The sequence below is a fragment of the Numida meleagris genome, chromosome 4 (assembly GCF_002078875.1).
Source record: "Numida meleagris isolate 19003 breed g44 Domestic line chromosome 4, NumMel1.0, whole genome shotgun sequence".
NCBI classification, from domain to species: Eukaryota; Metazoa; Chordata; class Aves; order Galliformes; family Numididae; genus Numida; species Numida meleagris.
This window is the reverse complement of record NC_034412.1, coordinates 40,418,880-40,441,154: the sequence shown is the minus strand read 5'-3', so window position 1 is coordinate 40,441,154 and position 22,275 is coordinate 40,418,880. Positions and strand designations below refer to the sequence as shown.

At 40.6% G+C, this 22,275-nt stretch overlaps 1 long non-coding RNA gene across 2 annotated transcripts; it reads left to right on the top strand.

Annotated features, from left to right (window-relative positions):
- On the top strand, window positions 1,693-16,445 carry LOC110398924. 2 transcript variants are annotated; one of them, XR_002438754.1, is made up of 7 exons: window positions 1,693-1,751; window positions 2,726-2,796; window positions 7,970-8,063; window positions 13,514-13,550; window positions 14,640-14,782; window positions 15,969-16,019; window positions 16,225-16,445. It is a non-coding gene; the product is annotated as an uncharacterized LOC110398924 (long non-coding RNA). The 2 variants fall into 2 exon arrangements; XR_002438753.1 differs by lacking the exon at window positions 7,970-8,063.

Genomic DNA, 22,275 nt, shown 5'->3' with positions numbered 1-22,275 from the left:
AAAGAAAGAAAGAAAGAAAGAAAGAAAGAAAGAAAGAAAGAAAGAAAGAAAGAAAGAAAGAAAGAAAGAAAGAAAGAAAGAAAGAAAGAAAGAAAGAAATTTGGTATTGTTTTGCTTCCTTTGTATTAATGCACAGTCAGCCATTCATACTTCAATTGAATGTGTGTCTTATTTTCTGCCTGACCTCCATCTCACTCAGAAAGATTGTCTCCATGAAGTCTTTGCATTCTCCTGCCTTACAGCAGCATAGTTTTTATCCTACTCTGTCAGTATCTTGAGAAAAGTACCCCAAAGCAAAACAAGGAAAGAAAGGGCAACGGCTTGTGTTTTGGAGCACAGGACTTAAAATATCTCCTCCACCACTGTTTGCCAGTGCCATCAGCGAAGCAAGGATAACAGCAGCTTCTTCCTGCCTTGTTCAGTGTGCAGGATTGTCATTTAGGATTCAGTATCTTTAGCAGCAGGGTCCTGACATCCTCTCACACTTCCAGATATTGTATGAAACACAAGGAGCAGCCAGCGTGTTGGGGCAGGCCAGGAGAAGATGTGGTGCCATGAGCCTTGGGGCTGGAGGGAGCCACTAAGAAACCTTTCCCAAGAATGAAGGAGCAGCATAGAGCTGGGCAGTTCAACTCCTGCCTCTGACTTTTGAAAAGAGAGAGAGGAAGGATTCAAGGACTTCCTAAACTGCATATGAGACAATCCATACTGTAAAAATGAATCATGTTTTCTTCTACCCTTTTAAACAAGGAGATTTTCTTGAAAAGAAATCCTTGAAAATATCATTACAGGACAATTGCTCTCATGCACAACTTTTTGTTTCAGTTGTCCAAAATCCTTTTGCAAGCTCTATACCACCGTCTTGCACAAAACTGTATTTTCTTCTAACCTTATTCAATATTATTTTATTTTCTAGGTTATAACTGAGGTCTGAAAGCACTCAGCTGCTATGGTGGAGTTTGTGTTAAACACTGACACACAAAAAAAATCACTGTGATCTCTCAAGACTAACTGGTTGCTATCTTAGACTACCTGACAAATAACACCTGTCTCAAAGCAAGTCCCTCAAGATCTTCTCCTGATAATATTCATGATAATTAAAGACCATGGCCATTCTGGTTAGCCTGGGCTCTTTCCCACACACAAAAACAAAGCCAACTTCTGTTGACTTTTGGTCAGTCAGTGCCTCAGTAAGCCACAGAGTTTCAAAAGCCTTGTGCCCCGGTGGAAGCTCTCACTGTCCTCTAGGTAACAATGAAGCATAGGCACAGTGGTACATGACCTGATTTGAAGTTACCAGGTTGTAACACAGTGACAAAAGAAAGTCCATACTACATCTTGCTCTGGCAGATCCATCTCTGCCTTGATGGTACATAAATTTTCAGTGAAGGGCAGTGCTTATTAATTACCTACATTGTTTATCTTGATGTAGCTTACAGCTTTCATTTTCAAACCAGAAATGTAAGGACATAGTTTCTCACAAGACAGCAGATTTGTGTTTTTCTAAGATTTTAAATTAATAAGTACATTTACCCACTGTAACAGAAATGCTAAGTCATGGCTTGAAGCAGTGATTGAGCACCTGGTGGGAACGCAGGGCCAACCCATAGGAGCTCAGGTGCCTGCAGTGTACCTGAGTGACTGGAAGGGGTGGATCCTGGCTCCACCCCTTCCCAGACCTCATTTAAGGATTGGCAGTGGAAGCAAAGGTATTTTGTTGGAGATCTCTGCCTACCTGAGGCCTTCTGAGGGTAAGTTGATTCTTTCCTTGCTTTCTGTGCCTACGGCTGTTGCATTTCAGCATATCCTCGCTTGCTGCAGCTTAGGACTTTGCTACTCTACTGTCATTGCTGTACTTTCCATCACGTTACAGCATTACACCCACCTTCTGTTTTCCCACTCTGTTTTTCTTCTTCCTATCCTATTTATAGTTATACTGTTGGATGTGTTATCTCTGAAGTTAAAGATCAATGCAAATATTAAAGCATTTTTGTGTTCTGCTTTCTTACCAATCGAGGCCACCTTCTTCCCTTATTTGAAGAGAGCCTATTTATTTTTGTGATTAATTGTAGTCTTGTTTCCTTTGTTATATTCTCAGTTATGGTATGCTGACCATGTGGGCACATATGTGGCTTGAGGGCACCCACGCAAGTATTCAACAGGGCACTTTTAATACGGGGGCAGTTGAGCTGCCTGCCTATGCTGCCTTGTGACAGCTGTTGTTTGAAGGCTTCTTGGCCCACCCTCTACTATTGTGGGCTGATGTTTTCTACTAGATTACATTTGCTTTGAAATACATTACAGTCCCAGCTCTCCTGAGACGTGAAAGCTGTGTTCTTGCAGTTACACTATGCAACTTAGTCTGGAAAGTAGCCAGATAATGCAGTCACAACTGTATTTGTGAATATGACAGTAGGGGTTGAAAAAGATATTAAACCTTAGGCTTTAGACCTTAAGCCAGTCTGTAGTTGACTCGGGTCAGAACAGGGTGAACAAGAACGTTTCTGCCATCCTGTGACTTCACTGTGTTGCATCCGAGAGGTAGTCCACGGTGGTCCCCTGTGTCTGAGCAGCACAAAACAGCTTCCATAGCAGCACCTGGTCACTAGGTGCTCATCCCTACAATTAATAACATTGTCAACCGTGCTGATAATGTTATTAATCACAGGGTGGCAGCACATTCAAGTTTCAGCCTAATCAGGATTCAAAATTCTTATGTCCTCAGTGCTGTACATTCATAAATGCATGTTTCCTGCCCCAAATGCTTTGGAACAGCTTCAGTGGGATGTTGGATTGGTAAGTAATACCTACCCTTACTTACTGCTTTTGTTAGCATTTTTGGAGAGCCGGGTGTTAGACACTTACCAGGAATCAGTGTGTGGCACGTGCTTACTTTTAACAGTACTTTAAGGCAAACCTGCTTTACCAAGTGTTGTCCTATCCTAGTAATGGGGAATGGAAGGACTATGTTGTGCCAATCTACATGCACAGTAAAGGAAAATACGTCTCCTGGTTTCATTTATTGAAGATCAATGAATTTTATGTAACACAATAAATGTCATGCGTAAACATAGCTGTAGAGCTTTTCTTCAAGAGCTGAGAGTTGTATTTCTTTCAGGTGAAACTGAATGCTCAGTTGGTCTCTAAGAAAAGGGAATTGTTAAAGAGTTTGATGATGCCTTCCTTGCAAGAGTGTAATGCTTACCTGCCCGTAAGCATTGATGCTGTCTGCCTACCGAGACATTGCTGACAATGGCACTTTGGATACTGGATAGTTAATGTTTTTTGTACTTCAGATTGTGGAAAATGTGGCAATGTGATGTGTATGTCTAAAGGCCTCAGTTCAGCTTGTTATCTCACCTCTGGCATGCATGTGTATTTGGTTTTGCGTAAGCATGTGTGAGTCTGATTGATTCCAATGAAGAGCAGATGTCAGGTGTTGGTACTAATATACTTAGATCTGCTACCTGCTTAGAAGTTCAGGAGTTATGAAACACACATGACTGATATCTATGCAACCAATCACTGTTCTTAATCTGTCATATTTGGGGGATATAAAGGAATCAGATGTATTCTGTGGAGAAGGGATGTTCTCCTGGAGAGCTCTGGAAGCACTGATCTCAGTGCTCAGCCATCTACAACAGGACCTTTCAACCTTACATGTCCTGCTTCGTGGCTCAGGAAGGAGTGAGCGCAACTTTGTCCTTGCCCCAGGTGGCCCTCACAGATAGGAGAGATGGCATAAGGCATTTTCAAGTGTTATTCCAGGTGAATGTGATGCAGAGCTGCCTCTGATAACTTCAGTGACACAGATGAACACTAGAGCAAGGTGCTTGATAGGCATTACACAGCATCCTTTTTACACTACAGCAGATGTCTTCTGTTGTCAGCAGAACATATTCCATGGATTTGTGCATGAACTAGGTAACATTCAGGAAAGAAGTAGAAACAAAGCAGTAGAAATGAAGCAAAAGGACAGATTAAACATGAATTTACAAGTATCCTTACTACCAGGGAGAAGCGTTGGCTACTATCTTATCTTTCTGTGGCTTTTTCAGTAGAATAAGATGGCAGGAGTATTTTTTCCCATTCTCCATCACACATACACAGGATACAAATTCCCATTATTATGCATGGCACAAAAGTGGGAATCATTGATTTAGCAAAGAATAGCTGACCAAAAATTGAATTTGTATAAGCAGAACTCCGCTATGTGTTTCAGAGATGGCAGCATACCCAATCTCTTACTGTATTGCAGGTAAATCTTTGCAGCTCAGTCCCTCTGTGGAAGAGGAAAGAGGCTGTTGCTGTCTTCCACTCTTCCAGCAGACTTGCTGAAAAAAGTAAAAGGGTCAAGCATAAACACGTTTTATTTGTGCTTTGGACCATCTATGTATTTCTGTTACTGTAGGACTTCAAGAAGAAGGCATGTTGTTGGGAGGATGACTGAGGGTGGGGTAGGGGAGGGTTTCATATAGATGCCAAATCTCTGCTGGTCAATGGTCCCTTAGCAGTCCTAATTGGTTGTGTGCTCTGACTTACTGCCAGGACTAGAGCTACTATGGCTGAAAGCTGACTTCTGAGACTCCTACTGCTTTGCCTTCTGCTAAGACACCTTTCATTCAGATAAGATCTAGTCCCTGGACACCAACCTGGAGAACAATGCAGGGAAATCTTGCTGAGAAGGAATTAACCAGAGGACTGGAATGGACAGAATCTGAAACAGTGCAGTGTGGGTTAACGTTTCATCCTTGAGCCTCTCAGCATTAATCATTTCCATCTGTAGCACGTGCTGCTTGTGCTCTCAGAGTTGATGCTTGTCCAGTTGGCTCTTGTATCTGTTGTACAAGATGCCAGATTTTCCCAGAAGCCAAGATCATTAATGCCATGAATCACTCAGTCTCAACTGACTCAAATTACAGGGCTTTGTTTCAGACACCTTTGTGTCAACACAGTTTCTCTTTGTTCACCTTGAAAAACGCAGCAGAGTTTATATTGCTGTGCCCACTACCTTTCCTACAAAAGCTTTATCCTTATGCTTCTGACACATTTAACATGTTAGCTGATGTGCTGTTTTAATTGTCATCTAAAGCAGATGTGTGTAAATACAGCAGAAAAGTGGAATGGTGGGAATGCTTGTTTCCACTTGTGAGTAAGCTGGCATCTATTTTATCAGTGCTCTTTAATTTCCAAGGGTAAGAGATGCTACCATTTCTTCTGTGTTTATAGAGCACTGGAGACGTAAGTATGCAGGCTCCTGAAGCTGAATGGCACCTTTGGGTATCTCTTGGACCTGAGCCACCAGAGCAGGAGAGATGATCCTAGGAGGGAACAGAACTAGCAGAGTGAGCATTCAACAGTTTTCCGTTCACTTTATGTATCAGGGAGAGGGAGACTTCACAGGCAGAGAGAATGTGGGACCACAGCTCTCATTTTCAAAGCTCTTTCTCAGAGCGTGTTGCTGGCAGGGTAACGTGGGCAGAGTCCACATCAGAGGAGAAAAGTGAAGCTGTGCCCTAGTCCAACACCAGCAGATGCAAATATGGCTCCTGCTCCTGGAGCCTGGCACTCCTCTTAGTGTCTGGACCATGATGAGAGCCCTTTTTGTACTACCCTGGCCATGTCTTAGGCTGTGATGGCATTTTAGGCACCATTCGAGCTCTGCTGCATTCATATAGGCTTATGCAGAGCACACCTTCTTGATGAAGGCATCCAGAGCCACAGAATCGGTTGCTTTCATTCATAATTTTCTTTGGTTAATGATTGTCACAATGAAGATTTGTACTTTCGATTTGATTTTCCCTGGAATTAGCTTCCATCAAGTAATTCAAGTTATACCTTTCCTTGCTAGATTGAAGAGTGCTTCAGGAAATCCTTGTTCCTCTTAGGGAGGTACTTGCACATTGTAATCACATCACCTTTCAGTCTTCATTTTGACACTCACTAAACATTGTCCTCCTTATCTCTTTCAAGAGCAAGGTGTATTCTTTGTCTCCTGGATCACTGTGGAAAGTCTTTTCTGCACATTTTCCAAATCTCTGCAAAGAAATATGTTACACCTATCTCAGTGTCTCCAGCATACACTCCTCTTTCTGCTGTGGGGCATACTTAGTTACACTGATGCTGTGACCTCGGTGGGATTTCTGAATATCACGCAGTCTTCCCTGAGCTGCTGCTCTGCAGTGGAGACCACCATCTTCTAAGCTTGTTCTGTCTTCAGTGCATCTAGATGTGGTACTTTGCACCACAGACTTTTAGAAAGAAAATTTCATGGCTAGGACCAATTTCTCAGATTGTTTCTGATGTTCTATGTGACTTCTGTCACAAAATTTTCATTGTACCCATCTTCATCTGAAAATTTGATCAACAAAGTTTATGAAAGTACCTCTGGATCACTGGTGAAAAACCTGTGTTTTATCAGACCTAATATGTTCCATATATTCCAAAATATCGTGATATCCAAAATATCACGTTGTGACTTCAATTACTGTTCTTTAAGAAAACTATGTTCTTGAAATCTGCCATCCCGCCAGGACAAATCTATTTGTATGAGCTAGTTCTTACTTATCTAATTTGCTGCAAAGTAAACTGAGCACTTGAACAAGAACTATGTAGGCTACGCTACACGCATGCAGTTTTCCCTATTAAACAAACAACAGGTTCCCATGAATGTTTTCTGTAAATCAGTGCTGATGGCATTAATTGCATCTTTAACTGCCTGTCAGTTTAATTTTGTAGCACAACTCCCCCATGGTCTTACTTGAGACTGATGCTGCCTTAACTGTCCTTTTATAGTACAGGTCATCTTTCTTCTTTTTGAATTTTGGACTGAAAAAATTCACTAGCTGGATGTGCCAAAATGAATACCTATCTGATGATATTCACTTGTCAAGTGACTGTTACAGACAGACTTATTAACTTGCTTCTCCTGAGAACAGATACAAATAACCATTGTTGCTTGATAAGCAAACAATAAATGTGGGGTCCTACTGAGAAAGTGGGCTCCATTATGTTTAGGAGCAGAATGAAAATGAAATTCATCATCAGCTAAGCACCTGGTTCTGGTGCTTTTTCATATGTTTGTACTTCTTCTTTTTTTCAGTAATTCCTTGACAGAAATAAGCAGAAAAACTACTGGCAGGAGGGAAAAAAAAAGATGCAGTTGGATTAGCAATATCTGGTCTTTGCAGAGAGAATTATGCATTCTGCTCACTTGAACTTAAGATATTTTGCAAAATAGCAGATGAAAGTATATATTTTAAAAAAATTTCTGTCATCTTGTTACCAAAAAGTTGAAGTTTAAAGTTTGTATTTAAGAAATGATAGCTTAAACAGAAGAGCTGTATTAACAGCTTTGCACTGTCTATTGATTCTGTTGCCATTGGACCACTACTGATTCAGATAATACAACAAAAATACAGGTTAATCAGAATCTCTTTCACTACTGACTGAACAGAGGTTACAAAACTTCTTTCCTTCATGGTCTTTTTGTGTATAAACTGTAAAAACTTTTATACTTAAACCACTTAATTTGTTTTGCTCCAGCTCTTCAGCTTTGAGTTCCTGCGATCGCATTTGAGAATCAAGTCACTCATGTTTGTATTAGTAGGTCTTTTCATTTTAGTTTCTTATTTCCAAAAAGATGGCACATGCAGAAAAGAAAACAGGTCTTGCTGAAAGTATAGTCTGAAATTTACAGAAAAATAAGATGCTGTGATCTGAAGACAATCTAAATCTTTACTGCATAACAGTAACTACAAATTGGAAACTGCAAATATACCAGCTGCAGCATCGAGGTAACAGGTGACCAATGAGGTATAAAGGTATAAATTAGGGAATAGTACTTGACTGTTTACACTGTTCAGATTTCTTGGACAATTTTTTTTGTCATGAGGAACTATGCTGAGATATGCTGGAGGAGCAACTTTAGGTTCTGGAGTTCAATCTTTTTTTTTTTTTTTTCCCCCAGTCTGGTTGATTCAGTGTCTTTGTACCTTGAGGATCCCCTCACCCTGAGCACAAGTCTGTCAAAGTCAATTCTAACAGCTGGTGAAGCCCTTCAGGTGAGGCTTTTGCCCTTAGAATGGCTTTAAAGGTCTGTAGGAGTCTTGAATGTACAGTGTAGAAGTTCATCTCCCTTTTTCTTCCCCTGCAGATCAGGAACAAAGTTCAATGTACCTTCACCTCCCCATTTCCATTCAGCAATGACTCAATTTGCAATACATTAGAAAAAGTTCATGGAGTTCTGGACCAACAGCACTGCAAAAGTTCCTGGGTCTAATAACGATGAAACTCTCAGACCTCCAGATTCACCTCCATCCTATTGCTTTACAGTTCCTAAATGAACAATCCAATTTACTACAAGTCTGTCAAAGAAAGTGAGGCTACTTGATGGCTGGAAACAAAAAACATGAAGTAGAGGGCAATTAACAAAGGCAAAAAAATGTCACGTTGACTTGGTTTTTACTTTATCTCACTGCTGCCAGCTCTTTGTAAACCTCAATTAAGCAGAGAGCATGTTTACACAGCCCAGGCAGCATGTTCCTACATGAAAAGCAGTATTTTTAATTAAATGTGCTCTTCCTTTGTCATAGTCTGCTGCAATTTACAGTGTTTTTCATTCTCTTTTATACTGAACTTCTTATCTCTTCTTGTTTTCCAGTCAAGAGCTTTTCTTCTCAAATTCATAATGTTCTCTGTAATATTTGCGTAGTTCTGGTTGACAGGATCAGTGTCATATTAAGGTTCCTTAGATTTCCATACAAACTCTGGTTTCGGTTAGACTTCATATCAGTACCCTGGCCGTTTTGCCCTTCAGCTACTGCAACACAGAGACTGGCCAAAGGGGTACTCTAGGAATTATGCACTAATTATTATCCTCAATGATTCTTCATAAGCAATTCAATTTGAGTATTTACATTACTAACTGGAGAAGTTTTGACAAAGCAAACAGATCACTTGGTATATTTTGTCTTTGTTACTTCTCAGAACCACACGTCTATAGTCCACACTCGCTTCAGTGCATATGCTATCTTGAAACTGATTTTCATCATAATTATACTCAGCAAAAACTTATGTGAAGCATGTCTTTGAGGAAAACATTCTAGTAACCAAATACTTTCACTAGAAAGTGTGCAGACTAATGTCAGAGGAGGACTCTGGGACACTCTAAGATTTGTGCCCTCAGTGGAGACTCTCACACCTTGTAAGAAGTGTCAGTGCTTCCATGGAGGGTCCCCAGTTGGATCGGGGGATGTTGGAAGTAATTCATAAAGAACATGGGCAAAATGTGAGTAGTTTTTAATCAAGTCATTCTGCTAATATAAACAAGGGTGAAAGTAAAGTTGAATAATATTTATTACTCTGTCCTTCCAGAAAGTATGTCCAGCAGCCTCTGCTATCTGTATTCTGGCTGATGAGTGGGGACAATTTTATTAAACATGCCAAGATTTAGCGATGCGGTAGACTATTCTATCCTGTTGTTGAGCAGCTTCTGGAAAGCTAAGGTATCCTTCTGCTGGGTTTGAGAGTATGCAACCATTGGGCTGCTGCATTCAGGAGGAGCAGGTCTGCTAAGCTCAAGAGTTAAATTAAAAATTTTATCTGCTGAGAAGAGTTGAAGTGCACCTGGTCTGTACCCAGAACGCTAGGGCAATCCTGGAAACAAACTGTTTGGAGGAATAGTCTTCAAAATTTATCTCCCAGACTGTTACAGATTTATTTGTAAAAGTATGCAGCACTTAAATAGGTGGAGAGTACATCTTCAAGGTAATCATCTAGTGAATTTAATCAATTAATTAGCATCAAAACATGACAAATTACAAACTTCTTAGTACAGACTATTACAATTTAACCCAGATGTTCAGTTAAACTATTAATAGAATCCTCAATTTTTCTCACTCTCCTGAAATTGGAAAGAAACACTCTGAAAGCTCTTCTAAATCCCACAATGTTATTAAGAAGATTTAGCAAGCAAGTAGAAACACAGACAAAATACTTCGTAAATCTCAGCCTATTAGCTATTGCTTGAGGATTAGTGTACAAAGCTATGTCTCTTTCTGAATCACTTTCTTGAAGTTATATCAGCTGTTTCTAGGAAACATTTTAATATAAGGATAGTATTTCCAGTTTTCTTCTCTGCATTTCATAATAAAGTAAAAATAAAGCCCAAAGATCACTTTAAACTGTGCAAGGACTTTTGAGACAAGCGTTTTGCAAGCTTTCTAACAGGCAGCATCTCTTGAACTGCCAGGATGGATGTTCTCTCAGAAAATCTGAAGTAAACGCATCACAAAGTTGTTCATTTAATGTAAGCATACTTCTGGTCTTAAAAGTAAATCTGACCTGAAAACAGTATTCATGAATTAGAGTCTCCAGACATCTGTGCCAACAGTGAGGCAAAGCCAAGTAAAAATATATTGACAAATTCTGTCTTTACCCATAATTCATCTAATTTAATGAATACTTGCTAGATATGTATTGGCTTTAGAAAATCATCCTAGAAATGCTTATGGAACTAATTTTGCAAAGAAAATAGAGCCAATTTTTTTTTTAGTTTTCTGTTGTAACAGTACTCAAAATACAGTCTCCAAATTGTCAAGGAAATGCAGAGCCAGTCATCACCAAAGGCAGTGTGAGGATGCTAGAATCCACCTTTTGCTTAGGGGTCTGAGCTGGCCACAGGTGTGCTACATCCCAGCAGTACTTGTTTACACCTTTCTCAGACCTGAGCAATACTCATGGGTTTTGCAGTGTGCGCCTTCTCTGCGTACCTGGAATTGCATTCTTATGGGACCACTGTATGGCCAAAAACCTTTAGAGAGCAGACTGTGGTTAAGCACTTAAGTTAGGTAGTCAAGATGTTCATCAAGAAACCAGTTGTCTGAGTATAAGCCCTGGAAACCTCTTATCTTCTTAAACAGAGGAAGAGCATGTTATCCTTTCTTAGGTTACAAGTATTCCTAACTGGTAAGGAGAGATTGAGCACAGTTTGTATCGCAACAGTCTCGGCCATTTCCCCATGGTCCTACTCTTGCTGCCTGTAAAGTCAGACTCATCTTTAGGAGTCTGAGGTCTGGATTTTCAGAGCTTCTTACTTTAAGTGTTGAATTAAAGAGGAGACAGGGCAGTAGTACCCAGCTTGGGGCAGAAGGCAAGCTGTCATTCTGCATGCATCACTGCTTTTGTTTTTAAATTGCTTTTGTAATTCCAAAAGCAGCCCAGCCTTGGTCTTTGCTTAGGCTCAAAGAATAATTCCATTCCCTCCCTGCCTGTACTAACTGACATCACTCTAGGAAATTAGTTAAGTGATACAGAGACTTTACAGAGATCTATAGATGTTTTAGACAGTGAACTGATAAAAGCCTGCCTTCAGTTAGGAGTGTTGCTGGTACTTCATATCTTAAATAGCTCTCTGAAACAAAGTGTAGTTTGCTCTTTGGTGAAGTGCTCCTATGACACAGCTGCTGCTTAGACAACTAAGGCTTAGCGCACTAGCCGGCCAAGAGAGCAAGAGGAGATTTGTAGATGTGCTTTTCCTCCTTCTCCCACTATGTCTGACAAGTGCCTCGTTAGGTATTTAATGAAGGCAGCAGGAATGTTTCTACAGAAGCTATAGATAAACGGTGCCATACAGGAGCTAGAACTTACTGGCAATGGTGGTGATAGCCCTGGAGAATGACACAGAGGTGCCAAAAAGAGGATGAAGCTGAGAAGGGAAAGGATGGAACTGCTGTCCAGTTTCCTTCCTGAATCCCATGATGGCTGTGCATTGCTAGCTCTGTGGTGACTTCTATTCCATGGCTAGTATGTCAAGGTAACTACTGCAGGTTAAATGAAGAGCATGTGGCAATGTTGTCATCCAGAAGCTCAGTTTTGTTCCTGTTTAGGAAATATCTACTAAAATAGGAAATATGTGAAAACAAGCCATTACTCAGTTTTCAGCTGTCCCATACCAAAGCCTGTTGTATAGAAAACAACACATAATTCATATGCCTGCTTGACCTCCTTCTCAGAAGAAGCTGCACTTCAAACAACAAACAAATATTTACTGATCTTACATACCACTCAGATAAAGAGGATGAATACCAGCAGGCTGCAGCATGCTGCTCAAGGAAGACAGGAAAGTGAGCGGCTGCTACTCAATTCTCCATCCACCTCTGCTTCTACAGCAATTATTTCACCAAGTTGTTAATGAGCAGGAAGCTGAAATCCTGCAGGGATATGGCATGATTCATAAAAAAAAAAACACAAGGAAAGCATCATGCTTTTTGGTGATCTCTGTAGAGATTTATCAAACTAGTCACTTCATAAGGAGCAACTAACAGGCATTGGTGTTAGTTAATTCTTGCTCTCCCTCCTTTGCTCTGCTAGAGGCTGCTGCAGGTAATCTTTCTAAAAAGAGTACATTATTTGAGTGGATATAGTGATAGATCAGAGCTGGAGTATTTCCTACTCCCAATTCACACATTGTGTTAAAGATTCCTGCACTGACTGATGCTGGCAAAACTGTGCATGTTTGTTTTGAGCATGAATGTTAAGCCTGTAGTTACCTCATGCTATCTGTGTAACTAAACAAGCAGCTATGCAGCTAAACCCAGCATCCATGTTATTATTTTATCCACTAGAGGGGAAGCGATCAGAAATGTCCTCAAATCAACTTTCGCTCTGCAGAGCAGTGCCACACAGAGATGACTGTAGAGCCAGGGTCCACCGCTTATGAGACATTATTTAATTCTTTTAATTCAATTTGTTCTATTTCAAGCAGAATGCTGTGAACCAGAATCAAAGAAAATATGATTTCAGAAGCACTTGTACACAGCGTACTTGAACCAAAATATTTCCCTCACTTAGCAGCTGCTCCAGACTAAGGGGATACTAAGACCAGGATCCACAAAGCAGCAAGGGAGCCCTAGGGCATCCCTGCTGTACGCGCTGCTTACGAACAGTCCCAAACTTCCATTTGGGATAGGATGTGAGGCCCAGCAAGTCTGGAGACTGCAAGAGTATTGGGAATTGTATTACCTGCACTGGGCCCTAGCCATGAGGTGATCAAACTAAGTCTTTATGCATAATCCTTCAGGCTTGGCTTCCTGAACTTGAGAGGCTTCTGCTGATATTTGGGGCTTGCTGAATTCCTCGTTTTCTTGGAACACCTTTAATTTGCTAATACGGTACCCAGAAATGTCCTCAAAAAATCAAAACCTTAATGTCATATTATTTTGTTTCTACATCACTTGCTGTGGGCTTTCTGTACAGAACATTTTTAATTAGTTAATTCAAAACAGAATGCACATTACCAACTGGGAATGTTTATACAGCTCAAATATATCATGCATAGCTTTTTATTTCCAATGGCATATACAAATCAGATGAGTTACCTCCAAACATAGCACAGAGGCATTCACTCCTCTTCTCTGAATAACTCCAACTCAGCCCTAGCAAAGGTAGTATTGATTTTTAAAGGTAATTCTGAAGAATTATCTATGAAGATAATTTTTGTTTTCTTTTGCAGTGCTCAGATTGCAGGAGCCTGATAGAAATATCCCAAGGTAAATACTGCTCATGGTCCCCTACTGCAAATTATTCACTTTGCATTGAGATAAAGTCTGTATTATACTGGTGAAGATATTGCTGAACGTCTTGTAGCTGATGCCCATAGCAAACCAGAATATTAAATTGTGCCATGACCATATGCCAATTCATCAGAGAGGTAAGATGCATTAGTCTGAAAATGGCACAACACTAAAACAATGTGATGGTTTTCAGACATACCAAGAGCATGTAACTCATAACAACAACTTGTAAAATATTTTCAGCAAAAGTGCTGTAGTGCTCCCTTTGTGTTTGAATGGCCTAGGAGCCTAGATTACAAACACATTTGAAGGAAAAAGGAGGAAAATTTCAACTCTGTGTTTGTGTAAAAAGAAGATGAAGAAGCAGATTATGCCATTGGTTGCAGAGAAAACTAAGCAACCAGAAGTTTTTGTGGAGCTGGAAATGGGTTGGCAAGCAAAGGATGTGAACTTGACCTCCATTCCCTTTCCCATCACACATCAGGCAGCATGGCTGGGCTAGTACAGAGAGGAACAGTAGGTGGGAGGCCTCAAGGCTTGAAAGAAATAGGAAGCTGAAACTGTGCAATGTGATGTAGCAGCAAAGTCACATATCACCCCTTACTCTAGGCTATGGCAAAGGCAGTATTAAATGGGGATTGAAATCTGGGAACATTTATTTATAATAACACTGTACATTTAATTACTCTCATCCTGTTGGAATTCTCAGATTTGTAAAACTACTGGATCTTTTCCAGGCCCTCCCATGCAGCTTAGAGAAGTCCTACCAGCCTCTCATTACTAACTTACAAGAAGCATGATAGACTGATTAGGTTAATAGTTGGCTTGGATTATGGCTTAGAGGCTTTCTTACTTTAATTTATATGCATACAGTATAGAGTGTAACAAGCACGAAATTACACAGATTTTTGCCTAGAAATTGCCCATCAGGAATAGATGATGTCTGTTCAGATTTTCTGTTGTAAATTACGAATGCATGACCAGAACTGCAGTTTCAGTTTCTTTCTATTCTTCGCATAGCTAAGGTTCAGGTAGTATTTGCTATTTTAATTTTTTCTGTTCCAGATGAAGTCCTGACTTACATGCCTCTATTCACCTGTGTGTGCATCGCATGCCTGCTCCGATCAGCACCCAGCATACAGAAGAATAAGATCTAAGCTATCAACACACCATGGACATTCCCAGGCAACTAATCAATAATCTAGAGGGTTTGTTTTGACATTTTTTCCCCTGTTTTATGCTCATTACAAACATGTTCACCATTTCAGTGATTTGTTCTTCTCTGCTGATTATCACATAGTATCTAGTTTAATATTTGGAATGGCCACCTGGTTGATTGCTCTCAATTGCTCTGAAAGGGCTGGATATTTTCTTCTCTCTTCTGGGATACCTTTACCATTCCTTAGCTTTTCAAGATACTTCTTTGAACAGAAATTTCTCCACACAATTCATAAAAGCTCAGATCACCTTTTTTTTTTTCAAAAAACCAGTAATTTCTATCCAGATAATTCCCAACATTATTTAACAGTCATAAATTTCTGTGTTGGATGACATCCAGAGGTCCACTGACTTCCCAGGTCCCTTCCAACCTCTAGCATTCTGCACTTTTCCTTTTTTTTTTTTTTTTCCCTGCACATATCTACTTTGGCCATTCCTGTTACATTTCAGACGAGGGAATGCTGCACATCCATGGTCAGCTCATGCATTGTGCTGAGAGCAAGTTAGCCTTTCACATTTTCTCCCTGCAGGGAGAGGGAAAATAGCCCAGAGCCCACACAGGTAATCAAGAGGCTAGTTTCCTTCATTTGTCATGCACCAGGCCAGCCCCTTGCTATTAAAATATTACCAGGCCAAGTTATCACTGAGTCTTGCTTTTAATTCAGTCATCCTGCAGTAAATGACAGCTTAGTTGATTGTAAGTACATTTTTTTTGTCAGCAGACAGGTTTGAAATTTACAAGGTGATTCCTGCCTTTATTTAGGCATATGAAACTCATTTGCTTAAACTAAAATTAAATTGGGTATTTTAATTCTCCTCCGTGTAGCATGTAACAGCACTGTGTGTTAGGCAAACAAAAATCCATTTCCAAGACAGAAACTAAATTTAAAAACCTACCTGGAGGGCACAGCTTGAGGAGATGGTCTGTGTCTTGATAAGGGTTCCACAATGGCATCTTCAGCGCCCGTGAGCTGGGTCTGCCTGCTGGTTTCCCAGATGCTCTCATAGTAAGATTTCAGAAGGAATTCAGGGATACTACTGAATTCCTGCTGCTTGTTTTGACTTTGACCTAAAGAATAGTTTGTACTTTCTTTTAAATAGTGCTGTAATTGAGAATGCAGCTCTGTTTGCAGACTTAGCAGATAATGGACTTGTTTCCTTTTTCCACCTCTTCAGTCAAATGAAACTGCACGTTACTCAAGGCTGCAGATGGCAGGACCCGAACAGGTGTGTTTTGCCTTTTGTTTCCTCAGATGTGAGATGGCTTTCACAGTCAGACTGGTTGCAGACTCACTGAGCTCACGTACTTTGGCTAGTGTTTGCACTGTGACAAGCTGCAGCTCTGGGCTGAGTTCTCCCTTTCTGTCTTTTCTCTCACAGCATGTAAGATAATGTAACTCTTTGCTCATTTTCTTTTTAACTTTGATTTCAGGATAGGTCAGCATTTGCCTGAAATCCCATCATGGCAGCTTCTGCATTTGATGAGTACTACCAGCGCAGATAGAGGCACCATGAAGTGAATCCCAGCCACACAGAACAAATTTAAGTCCTCTGTCATAACATGAATGCTCTTTCTCCTGGCGATGTCCTTTCACTTCTTCCCCATGCCTCAGAGTCCCACTCCGTAGAAGCCTCTTTTTTTTGCATGGTTTATCACTGCTTCTACTTCCCAAAGTAAGCCTACCTACACTTTTCTTATTATCATGTTTGAGAGGACCATGAACCAACTCTCCAGCTTGCTCTGTGTGAACAACTTGTGCCTTTTCACTTCTCATCTGTGGCATTAGGGAGTACTCAGTGAAGGGCTTGAGAGGCCAGGGGAGGTCAGCAAAAAAAGTTACGTATGCGATTTTAGTACACCACTCGTGTACTAAAAGCAAGGGCGTTTTTTTTTGTTCATTTGTTTAGTTTTTTTAGCAAAGGGGTGCACCCGATATTCAACCGTTTCAGTGCGGCTTTAGAAATTGCGCTTCGCCGACGTCGCACCGCCACCTGGCGACTGTGCCAGGCACGGCGGCCGGGGAGCGGGCTGTGCCGCGCGCTCTTCCCGCCCAGCGCCCCTCACGCACACAGCCCCGCCACGAGGGGGCGCGCGACCTTTCTCGCCGCCCGCGTCTCGCGGTGCCGTCGGATAACAGCTGGTGGAGCGAGGAGTGCGACTGCGCCAGGGGGCGCCGTGGCGCCTGGAGGAGTTAGGCCTATTATAGTGACCTAGGTGGTGGGGTGTGTGCACCCTGAGCCAAGTTTGTAGATGGCACCAAGCTGAGTGGTGCAGGTCTCGTGCACCACTCGGCTTGGGACCCTGCAGGTCTCAACTGTTGCATGGTTGCTTTGCTTGCAAGGGTAAGAAAGTTGTCAAACATTGGAGCAAATGACAGCAATTTAATGGGATTGCAGATAGAAATAGGATTGATTCCCTTGTAGCTGATAGGGGAAAGACAAACAAAACAAAGCACAAAACCACACACTGTGTGTTGGAGAAATAATGAGGTGAAAACAGCTCCAGAGCAGCATTGCAAATTCTGGTCTGTTACAAATGCATTTCTGTGAGCTCTCAAGTTAAATTTTCCTTTGGGAAAGGAGCGTGTTGGTTGGTTGAAACTCCTGTCTCCTGATACCAGTTTGTCATGCAAAGCATAACAAGATCTTTGAACTTCAGCAGTTCCTAGGCCAAAAGCATTTCAGCATGGATGCAGCTGGTCTGCTACTCATGGACCCATGGTAAGAAGGTGAACTTTCGTAGCATTTAGTTTGCTTGCTTAAATTGTTATGTGGATCTGTCCCTTTATACTTGCTTCATCCCTTGGCCCGTTAAGCAGGTGTACACTGTCATCACCATCTTTGGTTTCACCTCCACGAGATCTGGAAGAGCAGACTCAGGAGCCAGTTATACTTGCCATGGATACAGCATCCCTGTTTGCCATGGGAATAGGACTTTTTTGGCTCTTGAACTGTCCAAAACTGACAAGTTAGCTTCACCCCTATACAACAAATTTTCACCTACTACCCTCTTTACTAAGATTCAGCTTATCTTCAAGATATGCAGCAGTCCTGTCACACCAGTTTTATGCATGCATTTTGATCTTTTGCCATATTCCTCTTCTACAGCAGAGACAAGTATCTTCAATGTGTAAATTCACCTTTGAAATGTCAAGACCACTTTACCAACTGTTAAAAGTTGTAATTAATACCTGTTAGGGCTAATAGATAGCATGCATAATTGAGGACTTATCAGCTAACATTTACATTCCTCCTTCTGTTTGCATTTTTAGGAATAATTAAATGAGGCTGTTATCGACACGAAAACTGCCTATCATTCTGCTGCTGTGAAATAGTCACAGAACTCACATTTCAAAGCCATGATTTAATAGGAGTACTTTAAATCTGACAACTTAAGATGATTCAACAAGATGAGAGAAAGACAAGGGCTCAATCTCCAAACCCTGATCACTGGGTGAGCATTTCATAAGCTTGAGCAAACAGAAGAGATCATTGCAAAGAAATGCTTGAGCTGTTCTGCATTGCTCTAAATTAGGTGAGGTAGTCCAACCAACCACTGCTCAGGCATTACTGACAAGGACAGCAATTTGATTTTGAGAAGCACCACCTGTCTAAAAGATTCTGTGATTGGGAACTCCCTCTCCTTTTGGATGCAAAAGGGGAACCTGCACCTTGAAGTTCTGGGATGCAGGTGGACTTGCCAGATTGTTTCAGGGTCTAGTTCACTACAGTGTCATCACTGCCCATTGCTCAGGTCCTTGAAGACGTTCAGCATGTACCTAAACAGTGGGAGAGAAAACAAGATTTGGCTCAGATCCTGGACTAAGACCCAGTAAGCAGCCTGGAGGGAACATGAAGTCATGGTAACATGCAAAGACTTCATATAGTCTCAGCTCTGCTTTCTTAAAAATTATTTTATTTTTTACCCCTTGAGCAAAAAGGAAGAGCCATCTATTATATCTGTAGTGCAATTTCTGTTAAATCATTTAACCTCTAATTCCTCTCACTTCATTTCATATTCAGACATTACTAATGGACTGGAAATTATACAGCCTGCAAATACCCAGTTAAAATGGAAAGAATGACACTGCTTTCCCTGCTCCTCCTGGTTTGAGGGACCATCTGCACACTGGTTGTGTGGAAAACACTGCCCGGTGGATGGGCTAGGCAGTACTCTAGGTTATGTGCCACTTATTACTTTGCACAAAAAAAACTGGGTGAAAATACCATACAGGTAATAGGCAGAGAGAATAGCCTTGGATCCTCTTGTTGAAGGAAGTGCTGGGTGACTTCAGCTTAGAAGAGCTTTCCTCCCTTGTCTGTAAGTGAATGAACTAGAAAAAGCCACAGTAAATCTTTATATCACTGGAGAACAAATAGGAAACTGTACTACGGAAAGTAGAGTATGGAGAAAGAAAAGCAAGCCCTTAGGACCTTAAGAACGTAATAAAGATGGTCAAGTCAAAGAAGTCTGGGCAAAGAGGAGGAGCTCTGGAAGTTGCTATCATGACTAGTGGGAAGTTGAACGTGCACGAAGAAGATGAGACAATAGCTGGAAGTATGTAGACGCTGCTAAGACTAACCTTGAGCCACATCCTTATTTAGGGACTAACAAGGAGTGATGTTTAATATTCCAGTCCAAGGGCAATGTTTTCCCTTATCTATTATCTATTCATTCATTTGAATGTATATAAGCATACAAACCTAAAGATAGGATAGGCTTCTGCACAAGCATATGTTCTCAACAAACAGCAGATGCTAAAGCTAATTTTTTTTCCAAGTCTGCTTTGACTTACTACATGACTCTTCTAGCATGTTTCAGTCATCAAACAACGTATACAACCTTAAGTCATCTTCTAAGTGACCTATTTAGGAGCACTTCCAACATTAATATAAATTCAATGAAAATGTAAATACGTGTTCGACTGTTGGTGGGTGAAATGGTGGGTGGTGAGAAGAAAGGACATTTCCGTCCTTCTAACCCTACAGAGTGAGTGTATTTTCACTTTGCAAGTGCTTTCCACTGGACGTATATGTGATACACGCGCAACCCAAGATGTGCTGTGGTTGGGTATAGGGAGCAAAAAAGAAACATCCCTCAGATGTGAGATGTGTGTAGCTGTGAGCTCATATCTCTTTTTTTTTTTCTGCTACATTATGCACCATCAAATACAACACTAACTGCCTCCCTTATGTTGAGCCAAGCTCCTGTTGTCTTCCGAGCTCTCTGCTGACTTAAATTTTGAGTTGCTCTGACTTAATCTGAATTTCACTAAAAATTTATTAGAAGAGGTGTTCTTGTCTTCTCTGAGTATCCAGAGAAATATAACCAGTTGTCCTGGTATCCGGAACAGTGTAACAGGATGTGGTGTCTAACACACAGGGCTGTACATGAGCATCGGTGCTCAAAATCTTGCCAAGAATTTAGTTTTCTAGGTAACAGTCTAATATTAGCCAACACAAAACTTGACAGTGGAAAAGAGTCGGGCAAAGCTGTTCATTCATTACAGAATGGTTTACACCATGTTAAGCTGGGAAAAATATAAAATGTAAAAGGAAAAAATTGCAGTGGCAGGTGTGTTCATTAGGAGTTAATTATCTTCTGTTAGTAAGTGATACACAGATTTTCTGAGCCTTACAAAAAGAAACAGAAATTCCAAAGGTAATTCTGACAGCATTTTGACTTTGTTGAAAAATCTACTATCTGTTATAGTTGAGTCTATTAGTTTAATTTGTGGTCTTTTTATTTTTTTTTCCTTTTTGAAGAGGAGGGCCAGGGGAAACAATGAGGTAGTACTGTGTTGTGACAAACAAACATATGGGGTTTTGTTTCCTTATAAGAAGAACAAATGGAGGTGAACTCATTCTGTGAACTACCTTCTATTATCCAGTTTCAAATAACCCATTTTAGCCTTTGGGGTGGTGAATATCATTTCCCAGAAAACAAATAAAGCTCATTAGTGGATGTGGTCTGTCTAAAACTAATCTTCTCCCTGAAGAAGAGAAATGTAAGAAATAATACCCATCATCACCAGAATCTAGATCACATCAAGAAATGCAATTTTGGAGGCTCTTTTTGATTGGATGTTTTTGTTTTTCCTTTTTGAATGCGCATGTTTTCATGTAGAGTCAGCAAAAATACCAGCACAAACTGAGGAGCCAGGCAACTGGGAATGAGCACTCTAGATTTGGAGAGGGCCTCCAGTCCTTTGATGTTGCAAATGTCTAGGCCAAAACAATTTTTGTAGTGATATTAAGCCCTTTGTGAACTCAGCTGTGTGGGGTTATCTTCACGGTTCTGTTGGAAAGCTATTCTGGAACCCCAGTCCCAGAACTTAAACATTGGAATATCTAAGTGAAACTCATTTCTGAGTGGTTAGTGCCCATTGTTTTGTTATCAGTACAGTCTTTACACACTTTAATGGTGCTCTTCATTTGCTGTAGTTACTATTCAGCTATGTTCATAAAGTAAAATCCAATCCCTCTCTAGCTTTCTTTTTGTTAGGTAAATAACCTTTTTATTTTTATCTTCAGTAGCCTACAGGCATATAAAACATTAGGTAAAAATATAGAAAATCACTGAAAAAATCAGCAACAGCTGTACAAAAGTAGAGGTTAGGAAGAGGTTACTGCAAAGGAAATGAGAGAGGAAAAGAGGGAGGGAAACAAAAATACCTGTAACCTTGGACAGAGCAGTATTTAGCAGTGTCGAGCTGACAAAATCAGGTAAATCTACTGTGTAGGTCTGCTCACCTTGATTTCTTTGATAACTATACTGAAAAAATGATGGTATTAGCTGATGTATAAATCACTCCTCTTACCATTGTTAGACAAGGGGTTGTAAATAAATGTTTCTTTTCATATTTTCATCCATCATCAATTCTTTCTAGGCCATTTCTAAGAAAAACGAATTTCCAAGTCATTCCTTAGAAGACTGCACCAAAGTAATAAGATTTGGGTATACCAAGAAATAAGCTTCTGTGTCTTTCTGTAGAAGACCATTGTGCTGTGCTTCTCCAGCCCTATCGTACTCAACTGACCACCAGACACTCTGGTGATTAATTTATAGAAGAAAGCCCTGCTAGAGTTTCTTGTATATCCTGATACAAAATTTGACTCAGCCATAGGAATTCACAAATGATTTCTTATTGCATTCCACTATTCATAAGAAAGAAGCAAAAGAGCAAGGGTTGTTAGTATCAGTGTTTGCTGGCCTCTTTCTGTTCGTACTATGACAGACTGCTCCACAATGAGGTCACTCAAGGTTTCTTTGGCTATGTCATGGTTTTATGATTTTCGGTTATTGGTATTCCACATCATAACATCATGTAGTGAATGTACCTGGTTCTCAGAAGAGAAGGACTACTACAGTCCCCACGGCACTTTGCTCCTCTGTTACCATTTTCCAGCCGGAGGGAAAAGATAAAAGCTCGCAGTATAAAAACTTGCAGATCACGAGACCTTGTCCCTTTTTCCGCCGTCT